This window comes from Ovis aries, chromosome 1 (genome assembly GCF_016772045.2).
Source record: "Ovis aries strain OAR_USU_Benz2616 breed Rambouillet chromosome 1, ARS-UI_Ramb_v3.0, whole genome shotgun sequence".
Lineage (NCBI taxonomy): Eukaryota > Metazoa > Chordata > Mammalia > Artiodactyla > Bovidae > Ovis > Ovis aries.
The window spans coordinates 112,178,678-112,206,516 of record NC_056054.1 but is presented as its reverse complement, the minus strand read 5'-3'; the positions used below and the strand labels follow the sequence as shown (position 1 = coordinate 112,206,516).

At 44.6% G+C, this 27,839-nt stretch overlaps 2 pseudogenes; one reads left to right on the top strand and one right to left on the bottom strand.

The window, feature by feature from the left end:
* Positions 1–923: 923 nt before the first annotated feature.
* Positions 924–16,831, bottom strand: LOC101104293 (voltage-dependent anion-selective channel protein 2-like; annotated as a pseudogene).
* A 406-nt stretch (positions 16,832–17,237) lies between these two features.
* On the top strand, positions 17,238–27,619 carry LOC101104035 (intelectin-1-like; annotated as a pseudogene).
* The last annotated feature ends 220 nt before the right edge of the window (positions 27,620–27,839 follow it).

The window sequence follows — 27,839 nt, the reverse complement described above, 5'->3', positions numbered from 1 at the left end:
AAGACCCTGATGCTGGGAAAGATTGAGGGCAGGAGGAGAAGGGGATGACAGAGGATGAGATGGTTGGATGGCACCACCAACTCAATGGACATGGGTTTGGGTGGACTCCGGGAGTTGGTGATGGACAGGGAGGCCTGGCCTGCTGCATTCATGGGGTCACAAAGAGTCAGACACGACTGAGTGACTGAACTGAGCTGAAGTGAACCAGGAGAAATCCTCAGATCCCCAGGTGAAGACTGCCTCTTGATGCATCCAATGCAGACGCCAGTTGATATGGTGTGACACGAGCACTACTGGGCAGAGCCCAGCTCCTGCTGTGAAACACCGGACGGTACAGGACGCCTTCCCCAAATGCAGAGCGATCTAGAACATCAAGAGTGCTACGGTTGAGAAACCCTGGAGAGAAGGTTTTGTCTTTACTTTTTTAAAAACAGTTTTCACAAAGGTCAGTTTCATTTTGGTGGTTAGTACATTTAACAGTTAAATAGATTTAAAAATGCAAGGTGAATGCATTTAAAAATGCTCCATGAATGCGGCATTGACAACTAGATAGATAACCAATTTCACCAGAGACCAGGTAATATGAAATTCTCTAAACATTTAAAATACAGTTGTTGTGTAGATCACCCTTTGTTTTGATCACTGGGGTTCAGGGGTGTGTGGGTTCATGCTAAGTCACTTCAGTTGAGTCCAACTCTTTGGTTCCCCATGGACTGTAGTCTGCCAGTCTCCTCTGCCCATGAGATTTCCCAGGCAAGAATGCTAGAGTGGGTAGCCATGACCTCCTCAAGGGGATCTTCCTGAGCCAGGGATCGAACCTGCATCTTTTATGCCTCCTGCATTGGCAGGTGGGTTCTTTACCACTAGCACCACCTGGAAGCCCAGGAGGGGTAGTTAATCCTACTGGTCACAGAGCAATTGTGTTAAGACCCTATCTTCTGATATCCCTTCTCAGAGGTTTCTACAGCTGGATGAACTTCCAACCCCAGAGAAAGGTCAAGTTCGTGGACTCCAGGCAGTATGCTCTTCCTGTTTACCAGGACAGTGTTAGGTTTGCACAGAGGCTGAGTATAGCCTACTCCAACTAAACTAGAGTTGTTGGTTTTTTTCCGAAACAAAAGCAGTGAGATCCAAGTGATGTTTAGATTTAATGCCCAAATGAGTGCAGCTGGTACCTAATGTCTAAGCAACATTCACCCAAATATCAAGATGAATTTCTTTCTGATGCATTGATACTTCACATTCTGTCCCCAGAATCAGTGATGTTGTGTTTGGCTGAAAGTCTCCAGTCCTGTAGTGCCCTGAAAAGTTATTCCTTGTTAGCATTGATTTGGCACTGTCCCAGATCATGGAACCCAGCAAGCCAGCCCTCACAGTCAAACACAGCTGAACCATGGATTGCAGGTCCAGCAAAATCCAAGTCAACATCACAACCAAGGTGTATAGACTCCCTCTGTAAGAAGACTTGATGTCACCACTCCTCTTTACCACGGTAGTGTGAGAAGGCAGCACCAAACCCCAGACTCAAGCCTTGTAAGTCTGGTCCTCACTGGTAATTCGGTCCTGCCCCAGAGCTCTGTCAGGGTTGCACTGCTCTGTGACAGGTCACATTGCATATGTGTCTGGTTTCCAAGTTCCCAGGGACTTGTGATAGTCACTCAGGCATGTCTGACTCTTTGCGACCCCATGCAGTGTGGACTGCCAGGCACCTCTGCCCCTGGGGTGCTCCAGGCAAGAATACTGGAGTGGGTAGCCATTCCCTTCTCCAGTCCCGGGAACTTGACCGGTGTCTATATTAGATCATCCAGATGTTGAAAATTCTGTGGCCATGCATGATTTTGTTTTCTCTTCCAGACAATCGGAAACCAATCCTTCCCTGAAAATCTCTCTGGCAGATTTGCCAAGGTCAGCCCATGAGAGAGGAATACACATTGTTTACCCACAGCTCAGTGTGTTGGTTTCAGGACAAGACTATGAGAAGGGGTAGTCTGGTGTCTCCTGAAGGACAGCGTGCAGCCACAGCTGAGGACATGGGCTTGCTATGGGTTGAGAGGCAAATGGCCTGGAGAAGGGTGAACTGAAAGCCTCATAGCTGTTCTTGGCTAAACCTGATTTGTGTAGTAGTTGGTAAGCTACTGTTAATGTACAGCTGACCCTTGCACAACATGTGGGTTGTGGGCACCATTCTTCCTCAGAGTCTAGAATCCACATGTAAGTTACAGTTGATCATCTGTACCCATAATTCCTCCACCTCTGAGGTTCCCCTGTGTTTGTGGTTCACACATGCAGGTTCAACGTCATGAACTGTGTAGTCTATATTCTTTAATATTGGAAAATAAAACCACGTGTAAGTAGACCAGTACAGTTCAAGGTTGCTTTGCTCCAGTTTTAACTGCATTTGCTTTGTTTTTCTGGTGTCTTCTATTTTTTTAACCTCCTTATTAAATCTTTGTTCTTAGTCAGTTCAGTTCAGTCGCTCAGTCATGTCCATCTCTTTGTGACCTCGTGGACTGCAGCACACCAGGCTTCCCTGTCCATCACCAACTCCCAGAGATTACTCAAACTCATGTCAATTGAGCCGGTGATGCCATCCAACCATCTCATCCTCTGTCTCCCCTTTTCCTCCTGCCTTCAATCTTTCCCAGCAACAGAGTCTTTCCAATGAGTTAGTTCTTCATGTCAGGTGGCCAAAATTATGGAGCTTCAGCTTCAACATCAGTCCTTCCAATGAATATTCAGGATTGACTTCCTTGCAGTCCAAGGGATGCTCAAGAGTCTTTTCAACACCACAGTTCAAAAGCATCAATTCTTCGCTGCTCAGCTTTCTTTATGGTCCAACTCTCACATCCATACATGACTCTTGGAAAAATCATAGCTTTGAGTAGCTGGACCTTTGTTGACAAAGTAATGTCTCTGCTTTTTAATATGCTGTCTAGGTTGGTCATAGCTTTTCTTCCAGGAAGCTAGTGTCTTTTAATTTCATGGCTGCAGCCACCATCTGCAGTGATTTTGGAGCTCAATGAAAGGAAAGAAAAGGAGGAAAAGAAGAAAATAAGTTCCAAGAAAAGAAAATTTGTTCCTTACTAGCTCATTCCTGGTTTTCCTTCCTGCTAATTTATTTTTCCTTCCTCTGTTTATTTTCGTTACCTCTTGCCTTAATTCTGTCTTCTCATGTCAAGGGTTCCTGAACCACACTTGAGTCTGCTGGGCTGTGTGCACAAAAGCCAATCTACGACACAGGATTATGGCGAAGGGACGTGCAGCGTCTGCTGCAGGTGACAGCGAGAAGTCTGGGTAGCTAACGTCACCCTCATCCCCCCACCCATTGCCTCTGATCTCCCCAGTGGTTTTCAGGGAAAGGGTTTTCAAGACAGGCTGAGGAAGAATGCTGTGAGTTGCAGGATCAGCTAGAGGACATTCTTCTGATTGGTTGCTTGTGAGGTAATTGAGGGTCAATATCGTCAGCCTTCTGGTTTCAGTGACCCGGACTCTGCCTGTGTCAGCATATGGTTATTAACTTTTTCTACCGATTGGAGGCTTTCGTACCTGCAAATGATCTTGGAGAATACGTCTCAGAAGGGATTTGTCATCTGGAAGGAACAAGTTTGGAGTCCTGACAAAATTTTATTTCTTATGGAGGTTAGTGAATCCATAGCTTTTGCTTTTTAAAATTCATTAAATGGTGTATTTTTGTTTTATATCCTTCTCTGTATGTGCTAATTTTTACAGTGAAGTTTTCTTTTTAGCATAAGACATAAAAAGTCACTTGGAGAAGCTGGGCTGGATGTGAGGTGAGGAAGGGGGAAAAATTTCATTTTCTCTCTATGCACACACATACTGTCGATTTTCTCTTTTAGCCTAAAGTACATTTTGAGTTCTGTTGACAAGGACTGCTCTTTGGTGATGCATCTAAATTCAAAATAGCAAGTCTCTCGGAGTCAATTATTTATTCCTTCTTTTAATTCTTCCAAACCTCCTCCACATTCCAACAGTTTCCAACCTGTCATTACGCACAGTCCAGCCTCAAATTCCACCCTGTCTCCCCGTTTTAGGTTGTCCTGTATTGGGATGATCCCTTGGCTGCAGTCGCTAGCTCCTAATATTTCCCTCACTTTCCCCTGCTTCTCTTCATGATCAGTACTCTAACAATTTCTTGCTTCTTTTTCTACAATTTCCGTCTTAACTTTTCTCCCTGTTTCCTATTTTCTGGTGCACAGGGATGTTCAGTGTGAGAGAAATTGATCTACAGGGCACAAAGGCACAAAATGGGGAAGAGAAAGGTGGAGAGGGCAAGCACCCTGCGTTCGTACAATCCCACTGACCAGCAGCAACAGGTCACTCTTCCTTTCAGATTTGTGAGCACTTTGACTCTAAGTCCATCCTCACAGCCTGTCTTCAGAAGCATTTCTTTGGTGTTTATCTTAGCCTGGGTCCTCCACACTTGGAAACCTGAGGCAAAGATGAAAGTGTTAACTCTTGACTGTGGACCTGCCAATGCAGAGAGATGAGGAGTAGGAAAAAATGGGAGAGATGAAAAATATTAGGAGCTTTGTGATTTGTGATTATTCTGCCTGCCTCTTTATACTGATTCTGAAAGAGACACGGATGAGGCAGAGGACTGACCCGAAATCTGTCCCAAGTCCCAGGTGCAGTGTCTAGAATGGGACAGTGAGTGGGTGATGACAGTTAATTCCACATGAAAAGCAAGGACAAACGTGGGCAGAGAAAGAGGAAGGAGAAAAGTTGGGAGGGCTCAGGGGATTGAAAAAAGCAAAGAGAGAGAGAATCTAGAGAGAGTCAGGAAAGAGAAGGTAAAATTGAGGTATTGGGAAGGAAGGTCACTGAGGGAAGTGAGGAGAGAGAAGCCCTTCCAATGTCCCAGTGACACAACGTGCAGTAGGAACAAGCCGTCCCCACTGAGCTCTGCTCAAACTGTAGACTCATGAACAAAAGAAGTGATTGTTCTTTGTTACGCCAGTGTGTTTGGAGTGGCCTATTGTAACTGATCCAACGTCCATGGTGTGGAGTCTTAGCCTGGTGCTCTAGCTGAAGACGTGGGAATTTTGTTGGGACTGTGGATTTGCTTCTGCTTTGCAAGGACCCTTGCTGGCAGCAGTGTGGGGAAGGTGTTGCAGTGGGCCAACACCGACACAGAAGATTAGGAAAGGGCAGGAGGCCATTTCAGGACAGGGGGCTTCAGCTGGTCCTTGACCTGTGGCCACCAGCATCATCCCAGAGGATTAATCTGAAGCAATAAAGATTGTTTCATTCCTGGCCAAAGGCTGATTCAGGAGTGGTCATGTGTCCTGTCTCTGGCCAATGAGAAATGAGGAAAAGTGTACTGGGGCCTCTGGGAAAACCTTCATTTCTTCTCAAGAATAGCCAGAGGAAGAGAATCTCCTTTTCCCTCTAGATGTGTTTTAGTCTTATAGATTATTATAGGCTGTATTTTATTCTCCCCAAATTCACACCAGAACCGTAATCCTAAGTACCTCAGAACATGACTGCATTTGAGGGTCAGGCCTTTAAAGAGATTATGTACTTAAAATGAGCCCATTAGTGTGGATCTAATCCATTCATTTGTACCCCTTTAAGTGCAAGCACATTGCTAGGGATGCACGCAGAGAGGAAAGGCCACGTGAGGACACAGTGAGAAGTGGGCCATTTGCAGATCAAGAAGGAGGCCTCTGAAGAGACTGGACCTGCAACACTTGATCTCGGACTTCTACTTTCCAGAACTCTGAGAGAAAAAGAAGTCTGTTGTTTAAGTTCCCTTCTCCTTATGAGTCTGTGGTATTGTGTTATGGTAGACCTGGAAAGTCAAATTATTAGTCGTGTCCGACTTTGGAGTGTAGCCCGCCAGGCTCCTCTGTCCATGGGGATTCTTTGCTGTGTGAGGTGGGTCAGATGGTAAAGAATCTGCCTGCAATGCAGGAGACCTGGATTCGATCCCTGGGTTGGGAGGATCCCCTGGAGAAGGGAAAGGCTCCCCACTCCAGTATTCTGGCCTGGAGATTTCCATGAACTGTATCGTCCATGGGGTCGCAAAGAGTCGGACACAACTGAGCAACTTTCACTTTCAGGTCAGTTACAAGGCGTTTAACTAGAGCTAATACAAAACCTGTCTCAAAGCGACTTGAACAAAAAGCATATACATCACCTCATGAACCAGGAAATTCAGAGGCAAGGCAGTTTCAGGCTTGACTGACTTGGCACCAGCTCAGCATCTTCAAGGACCCGGCTGAGCCACAAGGGAAGCCCTGCAACTGACCTAGACCTGAACTAATCAAATGTCAGGGGCAGTGAGGCTTAAGGGCAGTGGTGTGGGAAACAGATTAAAGAGGAAGCAGGAGGCAGAATGAATGGGACACAGTCACTGGCTGTGACTGGATGAAGGTGGTTAGAAGGTGTGATGTCTCTAATGTTACTTGTACCATTTCCCCAGATGCTGTCAACTGTAGGCTGCTCCTTAACTTCACACCACATAGGATGAAATGCAGAATGAAATGGAAGATGTCAAACTATGGAAAGTTATGTCTTAGAAGTAATAAAAGAACACACTAAAAGCGTAAGTTTTCTTTGGAGTTTTCTTCTTGGGCAGTGTTTTAGTTCCTTTACCAATCTGTCTCGTACTTTGTGTAAATCAGTGCTTTGAACCTACAAAGACAGGAAATGTTGGCTTAACAACAACAGTAACAAAAGGTTCAGTCTTTTCCCAAGGCTTGAGATATGATCAGTGGTATAATAAAGTTATGTATTAGGTATGTGACATCACTGTGGAGGAATGGATCAATTCTATTATAGCTGAAGGAAGAATCTGAGAACAGAGGAGTGCCGCTGGAATAGGAATAATAGACGAAGCTTGAAGCAGCGGGGTGGTTTGTACTGACTTATCCTCCCATGTGTGGTGTCTACATTTGTTCATCTGTAGTAAACGTTCACTAGTTTGTGTGAGAAAATGAGAAATTCAAAGGTAAAGCAGTGTCACTGTGAAAGCAATTTATTTCAACTGAAGATTTTATGTATTCTGAGATGATCATTTCCAATTTTGTTTTTAAAATGTGTTTTTTCTAGGAAATGGTGATGACGGTCGATGTTCAATTAAAAACATTTTTTGTGTGTGTATTTTTCCAGAAAGAGAGGTACAAAGAAAAAGCCAAACCATCACCACTCTTATCAGCCTTGTACACTCATGTGTTTTCACTTGGAAAATACAGAGGTCCACGAAATTCTCAGATCTGAACACTGTGCTAAGAGGTGGCCTTTAGCTCGTGTCTTTTAGAGCCTGTGGAGTATCAGGAGAGAAAGCTCTCAGTGTCCACCTGGATGTCAGCTCTCAGCTCCTGGCCCCAGTGTGGAGAGAAAAGAGGGCATGTCCGTGCTAGAAGCAAGTGCTACTGAGACTCCGACAAGGTGTGTGAGTGCAGGAGCCCGGATTCCAGGTCAGAGATGTGTGGAGGACAAGGGATCCTTAGCCGTTGCGTCTTGTGGGAATGGGCAGGAGCTAGGGGTAGAGACTGAGAGGTCATCCAGAAGGCAAACTTTTGTTTTTTTCTTAGATTACAAGGATCCCACCCAGCTTCTTGCTATTTCTCATGTTGGCCACCAGAGGGGGAGGTGCAGGAGATTGTCTCCTAGAACAGCACTTCTCCCCTCTCAAGTGTCAATAACAGAACTGGGCTGGGCAGGTCCAGCGTCCTGGCGCCTCTGGGGCAGAGGGGATGTCTTTGAGCTGCACAGAAGCCACTTTGTGCTCAGACTTGAGATGTCTGTACGCTGAGTGCTGATTTCTGTTGGTGAGTGGGACCTAACATGGAGACGTAAGGTGCTTGGTGAGGAATGCTGTGGGTTCCACTTTTGTGTCGTGGCCCTCAGGGGCCTGTATTAAGAACTGTGTTCCCTCCTAGTCTCTCCCCACTCCAGTGAGCTTGGTCTTGCGATTTCCAGAGGGAGCTGAATGATCTGTTTTGTGCCTGGGACTGCTCCCTTCCCGTTTTCCTCCCCACAACAAGAATAACTGGCATTTAGAAATGTGTGTTCCTCTTCATTTTCATTTATGCTTTTTATAAAAAAGTAAAGTATGTTTCTTAATATCATGTCATCTGATCTTTAGTAAATTCTAATCACTGTTTACTAGCTTCATTTTTGGTATAAGGAAATAGGCTCAGAAATGCTAAATATAATTGTAAGTCCCTTGACTGTTGTGAATAATGTTACAATGATCACTGGTGTATAAGCATCTGAGTCTTTGTTTCCTTTCTCATCTTTTAAAAGTTGACTCACATTTTTTATTTTGGTTGCATTGAGTGACCTGTGGTATCTTATTTCCTATTTCCATGACCAGGGATTTGAACCCATTTCCCCTGCAGTGGAAGCATGGAGTCTTAACCACTGGACCATCAGGGAAGCCTCAGACAAGGTCTTTATTTGTGGCAGGTGACTCTCAAGATTTGTCTCTTCTTCCTCCTCAGCCTTTAGCTGGTCCCTCTCCCAGTCAGGATAAGGCAACTTCCTTGTCAGGGAGAACCTCAGGTCTGACGGGGGAGTGATGAGTCTGGGGGCACAAAAGGGACAGTTTTGTGCACTCCTCCTCCTTGTGCCAGTCTGGTCCCCATGGTTCCCTCCAGTCATGGTCCAAAGCAGGTGTGAGGTTGTGTGCACATGTGCCTGTGTGCACCTTAGCAAGCATGCAGGGGGCAGCTACCCTCTGCTGTTGTGTGAGAGAGAAGCACATGAATGGCATGTGACTTGCTCAGGTTTGCCAGTATAGACATCCGTACAAACACATAATTATCATCTGAAGCATAATTAATGTAACAAAAATACTACTGAGTGGTTACCATGACACCCTAACTCTGCTGGACTGTCAGTGGTGATGACTCATGAAGGATAACTTCTGAGTTTGTCTTGGAAGATGTCTATGGGAAATCAGGGCAATTTAGGTTGAGTGAATAGTCTATTTAGAATCATGACTATTTTAGAGAGATCATGTTATGGCAACAACTTGGTTTTCAATTTTGGAGCATGGAATGTTTGTTGGGCAGATGCAGGAGGTGATGCTGGAAATATTAACAGAACCCAGGTGATGGGGAACTTTTTACATGATGCCAATGATTTGGGGTTTATGCTGTATGTGATGGGAGCATTAGAATTTTAAAGGAAAGATTGACCTGATCATCTTTGTTTTACAAAGATCATGTTGGTATCACAAAGGTGACAGATCCCAGGGAAAGAGACTAGGAACAAGGAGGTCAGTAATGAATAGGTTCAATAAGCCACATGAAGGCTTGAGTAGGGCAATGCCCATGGAGAGGAATGGTGGGATTTGATGAATTAAAAGATTTTACGTTTATGAGCAGTGGCACAGGGGGGAGATGAGAAGGGAAGAAGTTTAGAATCACCACTTGGTTGTCATTTGGGTGACTGAGAGTTAGGATGTCTAGACAATGGCCTGGCATGAGATCAGTGAGGGATAGAACTGACTGTTTTGGTCACATGGGGAACTAAGTTGCCTTGAGGATATCTAGGTGGCAGCTGAATTTCGAGGTTTAGCCCAAGAAACCTCTGGATCAGAGACAGCAATTTGGGGGCCATCAGTGAAATTTTCTGAAACCAGGGGTTCATGGAGTCTATAAAGGAGGGAATATGTGTCCTTTCTTGGGAAACAGTACTTGAGGAACTCATGATGGAAGAGTCTAGCCAAGTAACCTGAGAATAAATGTTCAGAAATGTTGAAAGATGTCAGGAGAACCCCATGAGCAGTATGAAAAGGCAAAAAGATAGGACACTGAAAGATGAACTCCCCAGATAGGTAGGTGCCCAATATGCTACTGGAAAAGAGCAAAGAAATAGCTCCAGAAGGAATGAAAATCCTGAACCAAAGCAGAAACAATGCCCAGTTGTTTGGAGGTGAAAGCAACGTCAGGAGGTGAAAGCAAAGTCTGATGCTATAAAGAACAATATTGCATAAGAACCTGGAATGTTAGACCCCTGAATCAAAGTAGATTGGAAGTGGTCAAGCAAGAGATGCAAGAGTGAAATAGACATTTTAGAAATCAGTGAACTAATATGGATGGAAATGGGTGAATTTAATTCAGATGACCATAATATCTACCACTGTGGACAAGAATCCCTTAGAAGTAAAGGAGTAGCCCTGATTGTCAACAAAAGCATCCGAAATGCACTGCTGCTGCTGCTAAGTCGCTTCAGTTGTGTCTGACTCTGTGCGACCCCATAGACGGCAGCCCATCAGGCTCCCCCATCCCTGGGATTCTCTAGGCAAGAACACTGGAGTGGGTTGCCATTTCCTTCTCCAATGCATGAAAGTGAAAAGTGAAAGTGAATTCACTCAGTCGTGTCTGACACTTTGCAACCCCGTGGAGAGTAGCCCACCAGGCCTCTCCGTCCATGGGATTTTCCAGGCAAGAGTACTGGAGTGGGGTGCCATTTCCTTCTCCACTGAAGCGCACTGCTTGGACACAGTCTCAAAAATTGCAGAGTGATCTTGGTTCATTTCCAAGGCAAACCATTCTATATCAAAGTAATCCAAGTCTATGCCCCAACCACTAATCCTGTAGAAGTTGAAGTTGAATGGTTCTATGAAGACCTATGAGATCTTGTAAAACTAACACCAAAATATTGTCCTTTTCATCCTAGGGGACTGGAATGCAAAAGTAGGAAGTCAAGAGATATCTGGAATAACAGGCAAGTTTGGCCGTGAAGTACAAAATGAAGCAGGACAAAGGCTAACAGAGTTTTGCCAAGAGAATTCACTGGCCATAGCAAACACCCTCTGCAAACAACACAAGAGAGACCTGTACACATGGACATCACCAGATAGTCAATACCGATATCAGATTGATTATATTTTTTGCAGTGGAAGATGGAGAAGCTCTATACAGGCAGGAAAAAGAAGACCGGGAGCTGACTGTGGCCCAGATCATGAACTCCTTATTGCCAAATTCAGACTGAAATTGAAGAAGTTAGGGAAAACCATTAGGCCATTCAAGTATAACCTAAATCAAATCCCTTATAATTATACAGCGCTGGGATGAATAGATTCAAGGGATTAGATCTGATAGAATGCCTGAAGGACTATGGCTGGAGGTTTGTAACATTGTACATAAGGTGGTGATCACAACCATCCCCAAGAAAAAGAAATACAAAATGGTTTTCTGAGGAAGCCTTACAAATTGCTGAGAAAAGAAAAAAAGTGAAAGGCAAAGGAGAAAAGGAAAGATATACAAGAATAGCAAGGAAAGATAAGAAAGCATTCTTAAATGAACAAGGCAAAGAAATAGAGGAAAACAATAGAATGGGAAAGGCTAGAGATCTCTTCAAGAAAATTAGAGATACCAAGGGAACATTTCATGCAAAGATGGGCACAATAAAGGACAGAAACGGTATGGACTTAACAGAAGCAGAAGATGTTAAGAAGAGGTGGCAAGAATACACAGAGCTATACAAAATAGATTTTAATGATGCAGATAACCACGATGGTGTGATCACTCACCTAGAGCCAGACATCCTGGAGTGCAAAGTCAAGTGGGCCTTAGGTAACATCTCTATGAACAAAGCTAGTGGAGTTGATAGAATTCCTGCTGAGCTATTCCAAATCCTAAAAGATGATGTGAAAATGCTGCACTCAATATGCCAGCAAATTTGGAAAACTCAGCAGTGGCCACAGGAGTGGAAAAAGTCAGTTTTCATTCCAATCCCAAAGAGGGCAACACCAAAGAATGTTCAAACTACCGCACAATTGCCCTCAATTCACATGCAGGCAAGGTCATGCTCATAATCCTCCAAGCTAGGATTCAACAGTACGTGAACCAAGAGCTTCCAGATATACAAGCTGGATTTAAAAAAGGCAGCGATCAAATTGCCAGCATCCATTGCATCTTAGAAAAAGCAAGAGAATTCCAGAAAACATCTGCTTCACTGACTTCGCTAAAGTGTTTGACTGTGTGGATCACAACAAATTGTGGAAAATTCTTAGAGAGATGGGAATATCGGACCACATTACCTGCCTCCTGAGAAATCTGTGTGCAGGTTACAAAGCAACAGTTAGAACTGAACATGGAACAACAGACTGGTTCAAAATTGGTACAGGAGTAGGTCAAGGCTGCATATATCACCCCTGTTTATTTAACTTATATGCAGAGTACATCATGCAAAATGCTGGGGTGGATGAAGCACAAGCTGGAATCAAGATTGTCAGAGAAATATCAATAACCTCAGATATGCAGATGATACCACCTTTATTTCAGAAGCATAGAGGAAAACTAAAGAGCCTCTTGATGAGGGTGAAAGGGGAGAGTGAAAAAACTGGCTTAAAACTCAACAGTCAAAAAACGAAGATCATGGCATCTGGTCCCATCACTTCATGGCAAATAGATGGGGAAATAATGGAAACAGTGACACACTTTATTTTCTTGGGCTCCAAAATCACTGCAAATGGTGACTATAGGCATGAAATTAAAAGACGCTTGCTCCTTGGAAGAAAGCTATGACAAATGTAGAGAGCGTATTAAAAAGCAGAGACTTCACTTTGCTGACAAAGGTCCATATAGTCAAAGCTTTGGTTTTTCCAGTAGTCATGTATGGATGTGAGAGCTGGATCATAAGAAGGCTGAGCACCAAAAAATTGATGCTTTTGAACTGTGATGTTGGAGAAGATTCCTGAGAGTCCCTTGGACAGCAAGGAGTCAAACCAGTTAGTCTGGAAGGAAATAAATCCTGAATATTCATTGGAAGAACTGGTGCTGAAGCTGAAGCTCCTAAACTTCGGCCACCTTTTTCAAAGAACTGACTTATTGGAAAAGACCCTGATGCTAGAAAAGATAGAAGGCAGGAGGAGATGGAGACAACTGAGAATGAGATGGTTAGATGGTATCACCAATTCAATGGACATAGGCTTGAGCAAATTCCAGGAGATGGTGAAGGAGAGGGAAGCCTGGTGTGCTGCAGTCCATGAATTCACAAAGAGTTGAACATGACTTAGGGACTGAACATCAAGAAGGTAAAGAACTCAGATAAGGAGTAACGAGGACCAAAATGTCCACTCGATTTGGCCACTTGGATGTCATTGGCCGCAGCAGCAGATGTCTCGTTGTCTCATCTTCCCCTCCTTGTTTCTAAGCACTGGGTCACTGCAGGAGTAATCTTCCCAAAGTCTAACCCCTTGCAGAGTGGGGGGTTCTCTGGTTTTGGTTGGCATGGATGTGCAATTCAAACTAATTTCAGCAATAGCTTGGGGATAACTGAGGCAGCTGTGCTTGTTTCTATTATTGAGAGCCTTGTGATATGAGACCCAGAGCTCTCCTCCTGATTATGGGATTCCAGGATGGAGAACAACCCACCTACTAACTAGAACGTTACTGGTTGAGGAGACAAGAGTCATGTCATGGATTCAAGGCTTGGTGTTTCTGAGATGGCTTTTCCTTAGAGGCAGGAACACTGTAGGGCATCTCCAAAGAATGTGTATTGTTCGGGTTGATTCTCCTTTAACTACTCTTGTGTTTGGATATTAGGGCCCAGGAATTGTGACTGATGATTGTGCCGCTCCTCCATTCTCCTTTCAGATTGCCTTTAAAATACCAAAATATTAAGGCTGGAGGAGAAGCATTTTATTCTAACCTTTCCTAACTCACCTGCATGAATTGATCAATTTATGTCCATCACCTGAAGACCTTAAAGAAAAGAAAGTGTTTAATTTGAGGGGACACTAATGCAAATGGGGTATATTGTAGCTGTGGTTGTTGGGGATTTCTCCTTAAGGATAGATGGGGTTGGGAGGCCTGTCATGATGGTTACCCTTCTTGGAAAGTGGGTTGACAGCTTCTTGGGTTCCCTCTTCAGGGACTTCCTGAGAAGGAGCCAAGTGGCCAAATCACCCTTAATGCGTTATCAGTACAGACAAGATGTGGATAACTTCAGTCCTGATCCAAGACTAAACCTTAGACATCTTACAGTGCTTTCTTCTTGGATGCAAATCTCTTGATAACACGCCCTCCCAATTTTCTCCCGCTTTCAGGTGTCAGTAATTTCTTACTGGCTAGAACATGAAGTGCAAAGTCCTTAGGCCTTGGGGAAATTAGGAGATGGGGAGGAAGGAGAGGAAGAGGAAGGCCAAAACAGAGAGGAAGGGGGAGTGAAAGAGAGAAGTTTCCTGGGATGTTTATCTGTCTTTAAACTAGATGTATCTGGTCCTGGGTCGGGAAGCGTTGGTATTCCGTCTGCAGTCTCTCTTCCTCTATTTCTTTGCCTTTCCTCAGGCACTTATTTTCTGTCCCCTGTTCTTTCCTGCCTTGTCTCTTCTCCCCGTTCTCTTCACCTGCCTTGCCTCTTCTCGCCATTCTCTATCTCCAAACATAGATGTCTCTGCCCCTCATTGCTCTCAGCTGCCCTTCCTCTGCCTGCAGAGGATGACAGGGAACATGAATCTGTTTTGCCTGTTGTTGGTGCTTCCCCGTGTGTGACTCACCTCTGTGCCAGGGTGTGCAGATAAGAGGTGGATGGATAAGGATAGTTTTTCTGTTCCTGCTTTCCTTTATGAATTCATTCCAGCAATATCTACTGAGCATCGTGCTAGTTCTTGGGCTACGTGTGGGGGGTGCAGTGGTAGAGAAAACAGATACACTCCATTCTAGAAATGTGTTGGAGCCCACAGACTATTTCTATGCAAGGTGATAAGTGCTCAGATGAGGACAGGCAAAGGAGCTGTGGGAGAACAGATCACTCACAAGCCCAGAAAAGAATGCTAGAGAGTACTTCTCTGAGAAGGCGACTTGACTTTAATTGTGATCCCTTCCACCCTAGAGCAACCAGAGAACTCTGAGGTGTGGAAAGTTTTCACTTGTCACTGTTTTTATTGTGCCCCATACCTGTCATGCGAATGTTTTAAAGTACAAGCTCTGGAACTAAATGTATTTAGTCCACATCTTTGTTGTTCTCTCACTATGTCATGTCTGACTCTTTGCCACTGGATGGACCACAGCACGCCAGGCTTCCCTGACTTTTCCATCTCCCGAAATTTGCTCAAACTCATGTGCACTGAGTCAGTGATGCCATCCAACCATCTCATCCTCTGCTACCCTCTTCTCCTATTACCTTCAGTCTTTGCCAGAATCAGGGTCTTTTCCAGTGAGTCGGCTCTTTGCAACAGGTGACCAAAGTACTGGAGTTTCAGCATCAGTCCTTCCAATGAATATTTCAGGGTTGATTTCCTTTAGGATGGACTGGTTTGATCTTGCAGTCCAAGGAACTCTCAAGAGTCTTCTCCAGCACTGTAGTTCAAAAGTATCAGTACTTCTGTGCTCAGCCTCTTTATGGTCCACCTCTTATTCCATATATGACTACTAGAAAAACCATAGCTTTGATTGTATGCACACTTGTGACAGAGGACGACAGAAGATGAGATGGTGGATGGCATCACATACTTAATGGACCTGAGTTTGAGCAGACCCTGGGAGATGGTGAAGGACAGGGAAGCCTGGCTTGCTGCAGTCCATGGGTTTGCAAAGAGTCAGACAGGACTGAGCAATTGAACAGCAACTCTTGTTGGCAAGTGACATCTCTGTCTTTAAATAAGATGTCAAAGTTTTTCATAGCTTTCCTTCCAAGGAGCAAGTGTCTTTTAACTTCACTCTTGCAGTCACCATCTGCAGTGATTTTGGAGCCCAAGAAAATACATTCTGTCACTGTTTCCACTTCTTCATCTTGTAATTGCCATGAAGTAATGGGACAGGATGCCATGATCTTAATTTTTTGAATGCTGAGTTTTAAGCCAGCTTTTTAACTCTCCTTTTTCATCCTTATCAAGAGGCTCTTTAGTTCTTCTTCACTTTTTGCCATTAGAGTGATATCATCTGCATATCTGAGATTGTTGATATTTCTCTGCTAATTTTGATTCCAGCTTATGTTTCATCCTGTCTGGCCCAGGAATGAGAGGCAGCAGTGCCCTGAACATCAGCATCTGACCCCGAGAGCAGCCCCAGCAGCAGAGGTAACAGAAATGAGGTGTCATAGGGTTAGTTGTCAGTGCTCTGAATCCTTGACATCGATTCCTTTCAAGGAATTGGGCTGGTTTGGGTGTGGAATGGGGAAATCCTGTTGTCAGCAGGTGTAAAACATCCCCTAGGGATTATGGGCTTCATTGTGGACAGAAATCTCCTAATAATGGAAAGAAATGAAAGCCAGAGAAATTTCAGTCTGACGAATGCCAGCTGAGCTGAGTAGAACTCCCAGGTTAGTGGACCCTAGAAAAAGACCTGTTACATTAAAAAGAGTTAATGATACATAATTGATCATTTCACTGTGGTTATATGTGAGAAATCCCTACTAGGAAAACACAGATTTATCCAGGGAAAGGGCCTTCATGTGTGTGACTTACTCTCAATTTGTTTTTAAAGAAAAAGCCTGTGTGAGTTTGTGTATGCGCATAGAGAGAAGGCACAGGTGCTAAAGTAAATTGGGTAAAACACAAACTATAGGTGAATCTAGGCAGAAGCTATATGCGTCTTTGCACTACTCTTATTTTCGCAATATTCTGTAAATTTTCAATTATTTTAGCCTCAAAATTAAAACAGAATGACACGACAGTGAGGCACATGTCATAATCCGGGTGATGAAGTCCCTGTTAGGCCAGGGGAGTGTCTATCAGCCTTGCCTGGGGTGGGGGTGTCAGGGCGGGCTTCATGGAGAAGTTTCGGGAGAGACTGGAAGGATGACGACCTGACGGAGGTGTGTGAGGCCCTGGGGCATCTGACTGGACATCTGGAGCAGGACAGGCAGGGACATCTGGAGCAGGGGAGAACCATGAGGTCCCATCCATCCCGAGAGTCTGTTACGGAAGGGAACACTGTGTGTGCTCTGACCCTGCAGGGCTCGCCCTCATGGGATGAGTGTCATCTGTGTGACCAAGAGTGCTGCCTCCTGCCCCTCCAGACAGTCACTCATTTCTCATTGCCGGGCCGAGCCTCAGGAACCTTCAAGGGAAGAAAGCTTGAGGGCGGGGCTTGCAGCCCAGAGTGGGCTGGGCCCACATACTTGATCCTCTCCACAAGGCTCAGCATTTCACTCATGTCAGGACTCTGCAGAGGCAGTTGCTCTGAGACTCCGCCTGGCAGGGAACTCGGGGTTCCTGGGATCTGTGAGGAAGGAAGGAGGAAGCTCTCCGTGCTGTGAGGAAGCTCTCTGCACTGAGTCTGAGATAAGATCCGAGTGTGTGGGGAGCCACAATGCCACTCAAGTCTGGTCTTGGTCTCAGGAATGGGGAGTTTGAGAGAAAGGAGCCTGTGGGCCCTTAAGGATTTGAGGGTTGGATGAGGTTGGGTGTGTTCCAGTAGGCTTGAGAATGCCCAGGAGGCCATCACTTCCCATTTGAGGTTTCCTTACTCAGAAAGTTCAGGCAGCAAGGATGGGAAGATGAAAAATGATGGATCGGCCAATGATGTCCTGCATCGTTTTCTTCTTAGGGGTCAGGTGCCAGATTCTGCCTCCTGCTGTTCCTCTCTCTGGCCGCCAGAGGGCGGGGTGCAGGTAGGTCACTCAGGAGCAGCAGTTTCATGAGCTCACCCAGGTGCACGGTGGAGCAGAGGGGGTGGAGCTGGGCTGGATGCTGATGTTCTGGTCCAGAGGGGAGTCGTGGAGATGAAGAGAAGCCGCACTTTGCAGCCTACATGAGCTGTGGCCTAGTGTTGATTGCTGGTCTCTCTGGATGTTTGGCCTGAAGCTAAGGCCTGTCCTGGGGCTCCATCTGTACCTCTGCGTGTGGCTGAGGGGGCTCAGGGGAGCCATGGTGGTGAAGACTGTGCTTCCTTCTAGTGGCTCCTGCTCCTATGGCCTTGGCCTTGGGGTTCCCAGAAGGAGACGGTGTTCAGGGCTGTGTCCAGGGAACAACCTAGTCTTGTCTTCATCCCCCCAATTCCCTTCCTTGCAGTAGGCACTATGACAGTTTTCATTTTTAAACCATTGAGCGAAAGAATGCAAGTGTTAAGCCTGTAGTAGACTGTGGTCAGATATTCTTAGCTGTGAGAATCCTGACCTCTGGGGCCTCACAGTCCAGTGATAAAATTGTAAAGTAGGAGGGGGTTGGGAGCTGATGGCCTGGAAAGCTGGTGTGAGTAGCATCTGAATATTAATGGGAATTATTCTCCCATCCTCTAGCAATGATCCCTTCTGTTGAGAAGTTTTGGGAGGATGAAAAATGTGCTCCATACCTGTCTTTGCTTCTCAGAAGCGGCAAGGAAATCAAAGAAAGTTGTAGTGAGGCAGATGGTGAGTCATAAACCAACCCAGTATCCTCTTCTTTCAGTTACTTTTTAGCTAAGCAGATCCCAGTTATGGAGATCAGGAGGGCTGTGCCCACCACTCCTGTCTGATTTGACTCCAGCGTCCAGCCAAGTAGATTTCCAATGGGAATTTTGAGGGTTTGGATCATGTTACAGGAGTCATCTGTACATGTAGTGGGTTTTCCAAGGAGACTGACAGATAGGGTTGGTAAAGTTCTTTTCAGTTCAGTTCAGTCGCTCAGTCGTGTCCGACTCTTTGTGACCCCATGAATCGCAGCACGCCAGGCCTCCCTGTTCATCACCATCTCCCGGAGTTCACTCAGACTCACGTCCATAGAGTCCGTGATGCCATCCAGCCATCTCATCCTGAGTTGTCCCCTTCTCCTCCTGCCCCCAATCCCTCCCAGCATCAGAGTCTTTTCCAATGAGTCAGCTCTTCGCATGAGGTGGGCAAAGTACTGGAGTTTCTGCTTTAGCATCATTCTTTCCAAAGAAATCCCAGGGCTGATCTCCTTCAGAATGGACTGGTTGGATCTCCTTGCAGTAAAAGGGACTCTCAAGAGTCTTCTCCAACACCACACTTCAAAAGCATCAATTCTTCGGCGCTCAGCCTTCTTCACAGTCCAACTCTTACATCCATACATGACCACAGGAAAAACCATAGCCTTGACTAGATGGACGTTAGTCAGCAAAGTAATGTCTCTGTTTTTGAATATGCTATCTAGATTGGTCATAACTTTCCTTCCAAGGAGTAAACGTCTTTTAATTTCATGGCTGCAATCACCATCTGCAGTGATTTTGGAGCCCCAAAAGATAAAGTCTGACACTGTTTCCGCTGTTTCCCCATCTATTTCCCAATCTATTTCCCATGAAGTGATGGGACTGGATGCCATGATCTTCGTTTTCTGAATGTTGAGCTTTAAGCCAACTTTTTCGCTCTCCTCTTTCACTTTCATCAAGAGGCCCTTTAGCTCCTCTTCACTTTCTGCCAGAAGGCTGGTGTCATCTGCATATCTGAGGTTATTGATATTTCTCCTGGCAGTCTTGATTCCAGCTTGTGTTTCTTCCAATCCAGTGTTTCTCATGATGTAGTCTGTATAGAAGTTAAATAAGCAGGGTGACAATATACAGCCTTGACGTACTCCTTTTCCTATTTGGAACCAGTCTGTTGTTCCATGTCCAGTTCTAACTGTTGCTTCCTGACCTGCATACAGATTTCTCAAGAGGCAGGTTAGGTGGTCTGGTATTCCCATCTCTTTCAGAATTTTCCACAGTTGATTGTGATCCACACAGTCAAAGGCTTTGGCATAGTCAATAAAGCAGAAATAGATGTTTTCTGGAACTCTCTTGCTTTTTCCATGATCCAGAGGATGTTGGCAATTTGATCTCTGGTTCTTCTGCCTTTTCTAAACCCAGCTTGAACATCAGGGAGTTCACGGTTCATGTATTGCTGACATCTGGCTTGGAGAATTTTGAGCATTACTTTACTAGCATATGAGATGAGTGCAATTGTGTGGTAGTTTGAGCATTCTTTGGCATGGCCTTTCTTTGGGATTGGAATGAAAACTGACCTTTTCCAGTCCTGTGGCCACTGCTGAGTTTTCCAAATTTGCTGGCATATTGAGTGCAGCATTTTCACAGCATCATCTTTCAGGATTTGAAACAGCTCAACTGGAATTCCAAATTCATATCAGAAAGTTTACTTTCCTTTAGGGCTAGGTCCAGGAAGGGAACTCTACACTTAGGGAATCTGAATCTCATAAAATGGGCAGTGACCATGCCTCTCCTTTGCTCTGAGTTGCAGAGGGCACATCCTGATGTAGACTTGAGATGTGGTTGGGTGCTATTATCAGGCCTTGAGTGGTCAGAAGGAGGCTCTATCCAGAGGGGGATATCATCTCTGTCTTCTTGGATATTTGCTCTACAAAGTCTTTGAAAAGATAGCTTTGAACAAAGGCAGTCAGTGTTTCTGCTCTTAGATGACCCATGGAGAATTGTCTTCTAATAAACAGGTATGTGTGAGGGCCTTCAGGATACATTTCTGACTTTCCAGAGTCTTTCTGATTGTGAGGCCTGAGATAGACCCTGTGGTCTCAGAAAGGGGGTCTCTGGGTTGGTTCCCTCTGCAGATGGCCTGTATCACCTCTGCACTGAGAATGGTGTCGTCTGCCAGACCTTCTGTGACATGACCTCGGGGCATGGCGGCTGGACCCTGGTGGCCAATGTGCATGAGAACCGCATGCTCGGGAAATGCACGGTGGGCAATCGCTGGTCCAGTCAGCAGGGCAACAGGGCTGACTACCCAGAGGGCAACGGCAACTGGGCCAATTACAACACGTTTGGGTCTGCAGAGGCCACCACCAGTGATGACTACAAGGTACTGAGCACCCAGGTGGAAAGGGTGGGAAGTGGAGTGAGGCCGGAGCAGAGCATGTGGAAGGGAGTTCAGGAGACGGGGAGGTGGAGGTGGGGCTGGAGAAGACAGACAGAAGCCCATGTCTTGAGTCACAGCTTCCTCCCACCAAGGCTGTTTGGGTGGTGGGGCCTCATCATCTTCTGGAAGGGTGGGGGTCTGAGCACTGCTGGGTACCTGGCCTCCTGGAGACCTGAGCTCTCAGCTCCACTGAGGACTGTGTGTGTGGGTCTTTGGCTGGTAGCACCTCCTGGGCTGGTCAGGCTGAGTGTGTGTCCCTCTGCAGAACCCTGGCTACTAGGACATTCAAGCTTGGGACCTGGGCATCTGGCACGTGCCCAAGAAGTCCCCCCTGCAGCACTGGAGGAAGAGCTCCCTGCTGAGGTAACACACCAACACGGGCTTCTTCCAGAGCCTGGGGCATAATCTGTTTGGACTCTACCAGGTACCTGGGGCTGCTGGCTGGGAGTGGGGGCACTTCTTTTGGTGAGCTGAGAGCTAGGAGTTTTGGGTGAGAATAAGTCTGGTCTGGGTCCCATATCCCTAGCAGGTGCTTGTTCTTGGCTGTTTATTCTCCCTCTGGGTCAAGTGAACTCACAGTCTACCTCTCTTGGGAGTTCTGAGCCAAGCAAGGGAAGAAGCATATGGGGGAAGAGAGAGGAACTTGAGGTTGTTGGCCATAGTTATGATGGTGGGTGGGTGGGGAGGAATTAGTATTTTAAAGCTGATCTGAAAATGACACCTGAGGGCATTAAATCTCCTGCTTGTCCTCACACAACCTATATTTTGGTCTCTAGAAATACCTCGTGAAATATGGAGCAGGGAAGTGCTGGACTGACAATAGCCCAGCCATTCCTATTGACTATGACTTTGGTGATGCTGAGAAAACTGCATCTTATTACTCACCAGATGGTCAGCGTGAGTACCTCCTTCCCAAGCCCAGTCATCAGCTCTTCCCTGCTCTCTTAGGGAAAGTGTAACTAGTAACAGTTAACAATTGTTAGCATTTATTGAACACATACAATGTACCACGGTATAATATAGGAACTTAACATGATTTTGTGTCATTTTATCATCATGAGAAAAGAATGAAGTTAGTATTACTCTTCTCCATTGTAGAGGATACCAGCTCAGTCTTCCTAATCAGTACCCTGCATGACTCTTATAATAGTTAAGGAAAGAGGTAAGTTAAAGTTCAGAGGCAAAAACAAACAGCCAAGTGGTGAGAAAAATTTGTTTTTGTAATGATGAATAGAATACCAAAGAAGCTGGAGTTGACCAGTTCCATGAAGACCTACAAGACCTTCTAGAACTAACACCAAAAAAGATGTACTTTTCATCATGGGCATTGGAATGCAACAGTAGGAAGTCAAGAGATAACTGGAGTAACAGGCAAGTTTGGCCTTGGAGCACAAAATGAAGCAGGGCAAAAGCTAATAGAGTTTTGCCAAAAGAACACACTGGTCATAGCAAACACTGTCTTCCAATGACACGGAACACAACTCTGCACATGGATATCACCAGTTTGTCAATACCAAAATCAGATTATGTTCTTTGCAGCCAAAGATGGAGAAGCTCTACACAGTCAGCAAAAAGAAGACTGACTGTGGGTCAGATCGTCAGCTCCTTATTGTAAACTTAAGGCTTAACTTGAAGAAAGTAGGAAAGACATCAAGACATTCAGGTATGATTTAAATAGAATTCCTTATGATTATATGGTGGAAGTTACAAATATATTCAAGGGATTAGATCTGATAGACAGAGTGCCTAAAGAACTATGGACGGATGTTTATAACATTGTCCCAAAGGTGGTGACCAAAATCGTCTCAAAGAAAAAGAAATGCAAGAAGGCAAAATGGTTGTCTGAGGAGGCCTTTTCTAAATCCAGCTTGTACATCTGGAAGTTCTTGGTTCATGTACTGATGAAGCCTTGCTTGAAGGATGTTAAGCATTACCTTGCTAGCATGTGAAATGAGTATAATTGTGCAGTAATTTGAACATTTTTGTTCAGAAAAAAGATGAGAAAAAAAAGAAGCGAAAGGCAAAGGAGAAAGGGAACAATATACCCAACTGAATGCAGAGGTACAAAGAATAGTAAGAAGAGATAAGAAAGCCTTCTTAAGGGAACAATGCAAAGAAATAGAGAAAACCAACAGAATGGAAAAGATTAAAGGTCTCTTTAAGGAAACATTTCATGCAAAGATGGGCACAATAAAGGATGGAAATGACAAGGACCTAATAAAAAGAGAAGAGATTAAGAAGGGGTGGCAAGAATACATAGAAAAACTATATTAAAAAGGTCTTAATGATCTGGAAAACCATGATGGTGTCATCACTCACCTGGAAGCAGAAACCATAGAGTGCAAAGTTATGTAGGTCTTAGGAAGCATTACTATATACAAAGCTAGTGGAGGTGTTAGAATTCCAGCTGAGCTATTTGAAATCTTAAAAGATGATGCTGTTAAAGTGCTGCACTCAATATGCCCACAAATTTGAATAACTCAGCATTGGCCATGGGACTGGAAATGGTCAATTTTCATTCCAATCCCAAAGAAAGGCAATGCCCCAAATATTCAAGTTACTGCACAGTTGTGCTCATTTCACGTGCTAACAAGGTAGTGCTCAAAATCCTTCAAGCTAGGCTTCAATAGTACTTGAACTGAGAACTTCCAGGTATACCAACTAGATTTAGGAAAGGCAGAGGAACCAGAGATCAAACTGCCAACAGCCACTGCATCATAAAAAAAGTAATGGAATTCCAGAAAAACATCTACTTCTGCTTCATCAACTATGCTAAAGCCTTAGTGTGGATCACAGAAAACTGTGGAAAATATTTAAAGAAATGGGAACACCAGATCACCTTACCTGTCTGCTGAGAAACCTGTATGAAGATCAAGAAGGAACAGTTAGAACCAGATATGGAACAACAGCCTGGTTCAAAATTGGGAAAGGAGTAGGTCAAGGCTATATATTGTCATCCTGCTTATTTAACTTTTATGTAGGGTGCATCACGTGAAATGCCAAGCTGGATGAATCAATAAACTGAAATCAAACTACCTGAGAATTATCAACAACCTCAGTTATGTAGATGATACCACTTTAGTGGCATAAAATGAAGAGGAACTAAAGAACCTTTTGATGAAGGTGAAAGAGGAGAGTAAAAAAGCTGGCTTAAAGCTCAGCATTCAAAACATTAAGATTATGGCATTCTGTCCTATTACTTCATGGCAAATAGAAGGAGAAAAAGTGGAAAGAGTGACAGACTTTATTTTCTTGGGCTCCCAAATCACTACAGACAGTGACTGCAGCCACGGAATTAAAAGACGCTTGCTCCTTGGAAGAAGGAAAGCTATGACAAACCTAGACAGTGTATTAAAAAGCAGAGACATCGCTTTGCAGACAGATATCTGTACAATCAAAGCTCTAATTTTTCCAGTAGTCATGTACGGTTGAGAGTTGGACTATAAAGAAGGCTGAGTGCCAAAGAATTGATGCTTTTGCACTGTGGTGTTGGAGAAGACTCTTGAAAGTCCCTTGGGCAGCAAGGAGATCAAACCAATGAATCCTAAAGGAAATCAGCCCTGAATATTCATTGGAAGGACTGATGCTGAAGCTGGAGTTCCAATACTTTGGCCACTTGATGGGAAGAGCTGATTCATTGGAAAAGACTCTGATTTGGGGAAAGATTGAGAGCAAGAACAGAAGGGAGCAACAGAGGATGAGATAGTTGGATGGCATCATCTACTCAATGGATATGAGTTTGAGCAAACTCTGGGAGATGGCGAAGGACAGGGAAGCTTGGTGTGCTGCAGTCTATTGGGTTGTAAAGAGTCCGACATGATTTAGTGACTGAACAACAAATGATGGATAGCTACTATTTTAAAGAAAGCACAGACTTAAGTTTTTGGTGGGAAAATGAGTCATTTTATGTTAACGTTATGGTAATTGGATGAGAAGTGTGCTAGCAGAAACAGATGGCCACTTCTGATAATTGCTTATTCCTGCTGGACCTCTGAATGTCTTCTTGCTGATCTCTCAGTGGATTATTAATTTCACCTATGAGCTTTAGGCAGACAAGTGACTCTTGTGAACACGAGCCTTGGTCCTGTTACTCCAGATGGAGGAAGGTCTCTTCCAGCGAAGTTCGGAGCCAGGATGTAGCAGCTGCTGTCCACAGAAGTGCTGGGTTTCATCCACGCATGTTGGAGTGCTGGGCTATCACCTGACTTGTTGATTTAGGGAATCTCTGGGCTGGTCAAAAGGAAGCTGTTTTCAGTTCATCCTTTGAATGCTTAGGCCTTTCTCTGCCTCTTCTTTTCCAGGAGAATTTGTTGAAGGATTTGTCCAGTTCAGGATGTTTAACAATGAGAGCAGCTCATGCCCTGTGTGCTGGGATGAGAGTCACTGGCTGCAACACTGAGTTCGTGAGTTTTGGGGAGAATCATGGCTTGTGTGTGTGTGTGTCTGTGTTTGTGTGTACAACCCCTTCTGGGGTATATTGGTGTATGTCTCTGTAGCTTGCATTTTTCTTCTTTCGCTGGTATTTTGTGGACATAATTTTAAAATTGTTACTATTATTTTAACTTGACATGTAATCAGTATGTAATATTATGTTAGTTTCAGGTGTGTACCATAATGATTTTATATTTTTATGTATTGTGAAATGATCATCAGAATAAGTCTAGTCAACGTCCACTACCACACATAGCTACAAAATCTTTTTTCTTCTGAGGAAAACTTTTAACATCTACTCTTTTATAATTTTTCAATGTACACCATAATATTATGACTATCGGAAGCATACTGTATATTACATCCCCAGGAACTTAATTTATAAATGATAGTTTGTACCTTTAACCATTAGACATAATTTACTTCATCAAAGTACAACTTATCTATATTCTCATGTATGATTAGTACTTTTATATTGTGTTTAGGAAGTATTTTCATATACTGAGATCACAAAAATATTATCTAATATTCTTATTAACGTCTAGAATCTTTATGTTTTTGTTGTATGTTCAGTCTTGTAGAAGTGAGCAGCAGAGGTGTGCCAGCTGGAGAGTGTCTTTGAGGGACGTTTTGTGACTGGAGGGGCAGGAGAAAAGGGAGTCAGAGCTCTAAGGACGAGCATGCTCACTCACAACGTTTCCTTCCACACCTGTCAGTCTGAGAAATGCGACCCTGAAGTCAAGGACATCTTCACCTCCCCCTGCAATGATCAGTTTGTCCATGTGTCAGTCAGAAAGAGGCAGCTGTGCCCTCATGACAAGGCCCCTAGATACTGATCTGGAGGATAATGTGTGTGTCGGTCCTGGGAGTGGGGTTGGGTGTGTCCCCCCCCTCCTACTCTGGATTCCATGAATCCTTATTCTGTTCATAAGTTCCCATTTGCATTTACCCCTGTATGTACTGACTCAAAAATACATGGGAGGGTACCTACAAAGTGCTGGGTATTAGAACTGTAAGCTGACAGAGTCATCTTAAGGAACTCACGTGGTTAGGGACAGATTTGTAAATGCACGATTGCAATTTCGTGTGGTATGACCTGAGATAGCTACATAAACAAAGGGCCCTGGGGAGGCAATACAGGAGCTTCTACCTCTACTAATGGCACCCAGTTGATTCTGCAGGAAGGTGACATTTTTGGTGAATATCAAAAGATGTGTGTAGAGTTCAACAGGCAGCAAGGGGCAAATAGTGTCCTTTGAGGATGAATGACTAACATGTCCAAAATCACTGGGATGTGATAGACATGGTGTGTTGAGGGGGCAGTGAGCTGTTGTGTAAATTGTATCATGGTATGCACATGGTGTAGAATCAAGAGCTGAAAATATTTACAGGAAGTAGGGCAAGGGGGGGCTTTTGCATTATGTTCAGGATGTAGAGTTTATTTTATAGGTAATGGGATACATCAGAGGAGTTTGACCAGATTAGTGACCTGATCACTTTGGTTTAGCAAGGAGGGGGGCATGGATTCAAGAGCAGGGAAACAAGAGTCAACCAGACCATGAGGCAGGTGTAAAGGTGCAGATGTGAGACACCAAGGACTTGAGCTAAGGTGTTGTTGATAAAGCCGAAAGAATAAGGATGGGTGCATAGATGGTAGAATCAACAGTTCTTGATGATTAAACGAATATGGGAGATGGCATGTGATGAAGACTGAACAGACTTCAGGGTTTTGTTTTGGGTGACTGGATGCTATCAGTTAAGATGTGTGATGAGAGAGGAATAGATTCAAGGACAGCAAGAGAGAATTAGTTTTGTTTTGCTCAAGTGGAGTTTTAGATCTAAAGATATGTAGGTGGAGACATCCATGAGACAGTTGGATATGGGGTTTCAGACGCAGAAAATAACTGGCTGCCCTGTGAAATTTAGGAGCATCATGACAATGCATGATCATGCTGGTGTTAGCAAAAGTCATGGGAGAAGATGAGCCTCACTGGGAGAGTGAGAAGTGGACAGAGCTGTGAGGAATAGCATTTGGGGGATTGATTAAGGAAAGGAGGTGAGCTGAGGGGCCTGAGAATAAACGGGAAAGAAGGTAAAAAGGAATTCAGGAGAGCATGATTTCAGAGTCCACTGGAAAGTGAGCTCTGTGCAGGGGAGGGGTCAAGGCCAAGTAGGAGAAGGCCCAAAATTACAGGGGATTTGACCATTAAGAGCTCACTGGTGTGTCCACAGCCAACCCCTCGCTGTGTCTTCTCCCTGCTCCCCAGCACTGCATCGGTGGAGGAGGATTCTTCCCAGAGAGCAGTCCCTTGCAGTGTGGGCATTTCTCCTCCTTTGACTGGGATGGGTATGGAGCTCACTGGGGTTACAGCTCCAGCCGGGAGATCACTGAGGCAGCTGTGCTCCTGTTCTACCACTGAGAGCTGTGGTGTGAGACGTGGAACCCAGCTCCTAAGCCCAGACCCTCAGGTATGGAAAAATAGAATGCTAACAAGGAGGGGAGGGGAATAAATCATATCACTTTGTGCACTTTGTGGTTTTGAATTTCTTTGAGTCTGTTTACAAATTGGCCAAGACCTGAAGACCTGAAGGGATATTTTGAAACAATACCTCTCATTCTGGTGAATACCTCTTTGAACAGTCTGAGTTTCAAACTTCAAGTCGCAACGTCAAGTTCTTGAACA